The 7236-nt window shown below is 42.1% G+C and overlaps 1 pseudogene; it reads right to left on the reverse strand.

The window, feature by feature from the left end:
* Nucleotides 1-4852: 4852 nt before the first annotated feature.
* Nucleotides 4853-7236, reverse strand: LOC102482821 (nuclear migration protein nudC-like; annotated as a pseudogene).

Here is a 7236-nt window from a genome sequence, read left to right on the forward strand (position 1 = left end):
AAAAATAAGCCCCTATTTGTTTATTGTTAGGCTTTTAAATATTGCAGCAAATCATTCCTTAGTGATGCACAGACCTTCTTTTCATGAAAAGGCTATGAAGATCAAATGATATGCATTATGTGAGAATGCTTTTTTTTTTTTTGAGAGTTTTTTTTTTTTTGGAGAGGTTTTGCTATAGGGCGCGTGCGCTCGCCAGACAGACAGAGAGAGACAGAGAGATAGAAAGCGAGAAGTCACCCCCCAGAGGGGATGGTCACGCCGCAATCCCTTCTCCTCCATTCTCCTTTTTTGAGAGATTTTTACTATAGGGCGTGTACGCTCGCCAGACAGAGAGAGACATAGAGACAAAAAGTGAGAAATCACCCCCCAGGGGGGATGGCCACGCCGCAATCCCTTCTCCTCCATTCTCCTCTCGGGATCTTGGGCACACACGCACACGCGCCTGGCGTGAGTTTTAAGCCACCGGATCCGGGACGCGAATCGTGGTCGACTACGTGGGAGTCCAGCGACATAGCCATTACATTTTTTAGTTTGCTGGAGGGTATATGTGCTTGCCAAAGAGAAAGAAAGAGAGGGAGAGGGAGAAAGCACCCCCTCAATGTGGCATTGTCACACCACAATCCATTCTCCATTTCTCCATTCTGTCAGGATTTGGGACAGGCACATACTGTTTTTTAAGCTGCCAGGACTGGGATTTGAACCACAATCAACCATGTGACCCCTTAACTAGTAGGCCACAGGGCTAGGCTTGACTTTCATTTTTCTCTTCAGCTGCCAGTTTAATCTTATAGCTGTTCCCATATGTCTTTTATTCTCTGACTGACTTTTTTTTTTGAGAGGTTTTTCACTATAGGGCGCGTGTGCTTGCCAGATAGACAGAGAGAGACAGAGAGACAGAAAGTGAGAAATCACCCCCCAGAGGGGATGGCCACGCCACAATCCCTTCTCCTCCATTCTCCTCTCAGGATCTTGGGCATGCACACACACGCGCCCGGCGTGGGTTTTAAGCCACCGGGTCCGGGACACGAACCGCGGTCGACTACGTGGGAGTCCAGCGACATAGCCATTACACTAACTGCTGGTTCCTCTGACTGATTTTTTTTAAAGAATAATTTTATTTAACTTTATTTATTTATTTATTTGAATTTGACCAGAGAAGGACAGAGTGTGAGAGAGAGAGGGAAAGTGAGAAACCAAGCCACCAGATCCAGGACTTGAACCACAGTCAACCATGTGGGAGTTCAGCGCCCTTATCCACCACACCACCTGCCGGCCCCTCTGACTGATTTTAAGACCTTTGTCTTTGATTTTTTGTGCTTTTACTTTAATGCTTGTGGGTGTAATTTTCTTTGTACCTTTTCTGCTTTAAATTTTTTTCTTTGTGTTTTTCTGTTTGTAGAGCTATTTTTAAAATAATTATTTATCTAATTTATTATTATTATTTTTACTTGACCAGACAGGGGGCAGAGTGGGAGTCCAGTGCCTCAATCACTATGCCACCTGCCGGCCCCTGTAGAGCTATTTTAAGTGTGATTTTTAAGAAATCTTTGGCTGACAAGTTCACTTTCTGGATCTATTTCTATTACATGTTTTTATTCTGGGTTTTGGATCAAGTCTTGAAACCTTAATAGACATTATGAAAAACTGCAGAGATAATTTCTGACCTTAAAATATGTTATTTCCTTCCATTTACTTTTTGTTCTGGAAAGAATAACAACTTCAATTCAACTAGGTACTGAAATTGTTAAAAGTGGCTTCAATCCCTGGAAGGCAGTGATTCTCAACCCTATATGCAGGTAAGAATCACATAAGATGTTTTAAAATATGCAGGTGCCTGGACTATAGGAGATCTGATTCAATTGCTCCAGAATGAGGCACTGAGTGGGTATTTTTTAAAACTTTTATTTTGAAACAGGTTCACAGGAGATTCAAAGAAATGAAATGGAAAGTTCTGTGTGCTTCTTCCTTAAAGCTTGCTCAACAAATGTCAACTTGTCATACGACTGTAGTATAATATCAAAACTGAGAAATTGGCATTGGCACGATTCATAGAGCTTATTCAGATTTCACGACTTATGCATGGACTGCGGTGTTTGTGGGGCTTGAAGTAATTTTCACACATCTGTAGCCTTCTGTACAGCCACCACAATTGAAATATTTGGCGGTATCATCACTCGCTGTTCTATCCTTTTATAGCCACACCTATCTGCTCCCTCCCCTCCATCCATAATCCCTAGAAACCACTGATCTGTACTCCATCCTTACACATGTTCCATGATTGTTATGTAAATGGCATCATGTAATAAGTGTCCTCTGAAATTAGGTTTTTTCACTCAGCACAATTTTGCAGATATTTTTAAAAGTATGGCACACTCATACCTATTTTAAACTCTTTAGTTAATTCTAATGTGCATTCATGATTGAGAACCACTGCTATAAGGGCCAGTATGTTTCTGGTTCACTATTTTTTTTTAAAAAAAAAAAGCATTATTTTATTTAACTTTATTTATTTATTTTTAATTTGACCAGGGAGGGACAGACTGAGAGAGAGAGAGAAGGAAAGCGAGAAAGCAAGCTGCCAAGTCTAGGGCTTGAATCATGGTTGGCCATGTGAAAGGAAAGTCCTTAACCACCATACCACCTGCTGGCCCCTCTGGTTCACTATTGTTCTTAGGATGTAGCCTTTCAAAGTCCCAAACAAATGGCTTAAGTATTCTCCAGGGTTATTTCTCTTTGATGAGTGGTTACCAGCCCAAGGAAATTGCCATTCTCTGCTTAACTTCCACACACCCTTATCTTGGGGATCCTTTGAAACCTACTCCAAGCTTCCTTCTGTACTGTGGGTCTGTCAACACTTTTTCACCTCCACTGGGAGCTCATAAAATTTCAGTGCCTTTTGGAACTACTCTGGATTGTGAAACTCTGCCAAGCTCCTCTTAGGCCCACTTTCAAAATCAGCAACTGCCTTGAAGAAAAAGGGGACCAAATGTTGATCTTTCCTTTCTAAGATGAAATAAATCTTTTTTTTTTTTTTTTTTTTATCCCTGTAAATTCTGTCTCAGTGGCTTTCTGGTGCCTTTAAGAAGAAGGGACTGTGGCATATCCATCCCTCCTCAGGGGTGATTTCTCACTCTCTCTCTCTCGTGTGTGTGTGTGTGTGTGTGTGTGTGTGTGTGCTTGTGCGCATGTGCATGTGTGTCTGGTGAGCACATATACCCTATAGCAAAAATCTCCCTTAAAAAAAAAAAAATAGAAAAGAGTACATGACACCATACAGCAATTGTTTTTCTGCTCTCGCTGCCTTCTCTGGCCCTTCAAAAAAGAAAATGAGAGTCAGAACAGCATTTCAAAAGAGGATATTTTGGAAAGTTCTAGATAAAGCATAAACTCTACTTTAGAACCATTCCCCCAGTCTGCTCCAGGCCACCCACCGAGAGTTAAGTAAAGCTGAGATGGAGAGAGCATGGTAGAAGCACCCAGAGAGCTTTGAGGAAATCCCAGCCAAGTAGACTGTAGAATTCAAAGAGAAGCCTCGAGTTCAGTGAGTTCAGCCAGGATTCTAAGAAACTCACTGCCTGGGTGGTAAATGAGCCTCACAGAGGGAGGTGTGCAGGCAGATGGACTGATGAGAAGATTGGCTATTTTACAACCCAGGGTAGTTGCAAAAGACACTGAAATTTTCTGAGCTTTCAGTGGATGTGAAGAAGTGATGAGTGAGCCTGGGACAAAAGGAAGTATGAGGTGGGTTTCAAAGAGTCCCCAAGATGAAGGCAGGTGAGAACCAGCTATGTTCTCATGTAGACAGAGGCTGGCACAAGAACAAGATGCCTTAACCCATGCCAGGATATCTGATAAGTTCCTAGAATAATTTCAATCACTTGCATACCTGCTAAGAAGATGGGTAGCCTTGATCTTAGAGATGACCAAATATTTACCCACAAAGAACTTCATTTTAAATCAAACTCGAGTTGAAATGAAGAGGCAAGATTGAGCGTTTTCTACTATCAAGAATCCAATGAAAGTCCAAGAGCTAAATTTAATCGAGTTATAACACACCTAATCTCTAAATTCAAATCTTTTGAAAGGTTTGTATGTGGGTGTTGTTTATAGTAAGAATATTTAACATGAGATTTAGTCTCTTAACAAAATTTTAAGTGTGCAATACAATATTGTTAACTAAACACACAAGGTCATACAGCAGATCTCTAGAACATGTTCACCTTGCATAACTATTTATAAAATGGGTTTTGACGCCAGCAGGTGCCATGGTGATTAAGGGTGCTGGACTCCCACATGACCAATTGTGGTTCAAGTCCCGGACCTGGTGGCTTGCTTTCTCACTTTCCCTCTCTCTTGTTCTGTCCCTTTCTGGTCAAATTAAAATAAGTTAATTAATTAAATTAAATTAAATTAAATAATTCTTTTTTAAAAATAAGATGGGTTTATATCTTCAAACAGCAACTTTCTATTTCTCTCTTCCTGTAAGTCTGACTATAGATATCTCATCTAAGTGGAATTATGTAGTATCTGACCTTCTGTGAGTGGCTTATTTCACTTAGCATAATATTGTCAAAGTTCATCTATGTTCATGCATATGATATGGCAGGAATTTTTTTTAAGTCTGAACAATATTCCATTGTAAGTATATGCCAAATCTTTTTTTTTTTTTCTGGTAAATAGCTTTAATATGTAACAACTGGCCAACTGGGAGGACAAGACCCCCAACCCCCAGCACTTCTCCCACAGTGCCTGAGACTCACATGCTAGTCCCAGCACTGGGGCCTCTAAATCCCCAGGAAGGGTGGGAAAGGAAGCTGGATGGTTGGGAACTTGGCCCTAAAAGTCGGGGAAGCAAACACAGGGCCTAGTTGAATTTGGCCTTGGAAAAATCCATCTCCAGGTGCTGATCCATGAACTTCTTCAGAATCTCTTGTTTCTTCTGCTCATCTGAAGTGGGCAGCCCCATGGACTTCTGTCTCTGATCATATGTCATCTTTTCCACCATGCTACAGGTCTCACTGTCCAAGTCTGATAGCTTGGAGTTCTCAGGGTTGATCTTCTTGGTATTGATCTCGGTGTCACTGGACACCAAGCTGCTCCACCATTCAGTCTTATTGTTCTTCTCCTAGATGAACAGTCGCCATTCTCAATGAGCCATGAGCGCTCCTCCAGCTTCACCTCCTTGTAGAGCTCACATCAATGACTGCAGGCTGCCCCCGCAGCTCCACCGGAGGTGCCGCTGCTGGATGTCCACCACCACGTCCTTGCTCTTCAGCCACAAATTCATGCGGAAGGGCACGCCAGATCCAGCTCCAACAGGGTCTGGCTCCAGCAGTAGTTAGGGAGGTCTGCCCAGTTGTCCAGGTTGGGCTTCGGTTTTCCTTTGTCTTTCTCATCTTCCTCTTCCTGGTCCTCTTCGGCCTCCTACTTTCCTGAAGAGTCAAGGTTACCATTCTTGATCTGGGCCTGATGATTCTCTGTGTCCTTTTTCTGGTCAATCTCTAACTGCAGACTCTCTGCCTCCTCATCTGTCAGCTCCTTGATCTGAGGCCCAGGGTTTTCAGACGTGACTTGTTTGGCCAGCCAGCCGCCCGCTCCACCTTCTTCCGCTGCTCAGTTTCCTGGCGAGCTCTCTTTTCCCGCAGGGCTTTCTGTGCCAGCTGGTTGTGGTGGTTGAAGGTCTGTGTAATGAGCTTCTCTGCCACCTCCTCTTTTCCTCCAATAAAAGAGTCTGTTTTTCGTCGAAGAAAGCTGAAGAAAGTGTTCACAAGCTCAATGGCTTAAATTCTTTCTTCTGTTTCAAGAGTCAACAATGAGCTTGCTCTCAAATCTAGTTCTGTGTCAACAATTTAGGAAAATGGGGACAAGTAGCCTTTTCACAGCTGCAAATCAGAAGCACTCTCCCCACCGCGAAGGGCGTGGAAGTCCTTGGTCACCACTCCTGCACGCCGCCTTCGGGCTGCTGAGCCATGGCCAGCAACACGCAGTGGAACCGCACCTCTTCTTACTCGGCGCCTATTACGCCAGACCCGATCCTCGCACTAGCGTCCCCACTCTCCTTCCAGCAGCACCCTGCTCAACGGATCCAGTCGTCTCATGCCATATCTTCTTTATCTAATTGGAGCATTCTTTACGTCTTTATACCATGTCGGGAAATGCTGCTCTATAGTTTTCTTTTTCAGAATTATTTGACTCTTCTGCCTTTTTCATTCCACTTGAGAAATTCTGAACGACTTTGTCAAATTTCCCAAAAGCCTGTGAGAAGTTTTGGATGCTATATCTCAGTGAATAAGAAAAATAAAAACTTATTTTCTCCTATTATACATTCACACACAGACAACTTTTGTGAGCAAGCAATCATTTCTTCAGTAGATAGCAGTTGAGTGTCCTCCAATTCAATGAAATTGTTTTTGAAATTTTTTATTTCATGTTCTTTTATACATTCAGTCATGTTATTTAGCTTACAAAGTGAATATTTCAACATGTGTACATTTCACCCTAGTCCAGTTGATAATACTGTAAAGTTATCTTCAACAGATAATATCCCATTTCTTTGTCCCATTAATGCTTCACCTCTCTATTTTTCTTTTGAATGAACTTCCTCAGACTCTACTGTTTCACCCACACTATATCTGGTATTCACAACCATTTACTGTGATTCTATATCCTTTAGTCAATCAGTTTCAGTCACAGAGTGCGGATACTCGGTATATATTAAGTGGGGACATACAGTGTCTCTCCTTCACAGCCTGTCTTGCTTTACTCAGCAGTAAATCTACGATATTCAATATCTACTTTTTGTCAAAAATCAGGGTCTTGTTTTTATGGCTGAATAGTATTCCATAGAGTATATGTGCCAGTTTTTCAATCCATTCATCTGTGCATGGGCATTTGGATTGGTTCCATGTCTTAGCAATTGTGAATAATGTCGCAATAAACATGGATGTACAAGCACTTTTTCGATTAAGAATTCTTCTGTCCTTTCGGTAGATACCAAGGAGTGGGATCATATGGTAGTTCTATCTGTAGATTTTTGAGGAATCTCCAAGTTGTTCTCCACAGTGGCTGGACCAATTTACATTCCCACCAGCAGTGTAAGAGAGTTCCCTTTCACCACTCCCCCACCAGCACTTACCATTTTTTGTTTTTTTAATCTTAGTGATTCTGACTGGGATTAGGTGGTATCTCATTGTTGTTTTGATCTGCATTTCTCTTACAATGAGCGATGTTGAACAT

This window comes from Tupaia chinensis, unplaced genomic scaffold (assembly GCF_000334495.1).
Source record: "Tupaia chinensis unplaced genomic scaffold, TupChi_1.0 Scaffold000341_1, whole genome shotgun sequence".
Classification (NCBI taxonomy): Eukaryota; Metazoa; Chordata; class Mammalia; order Scandentia; family Tupaiidae; genus Tupaia; species Tupaia belangeri.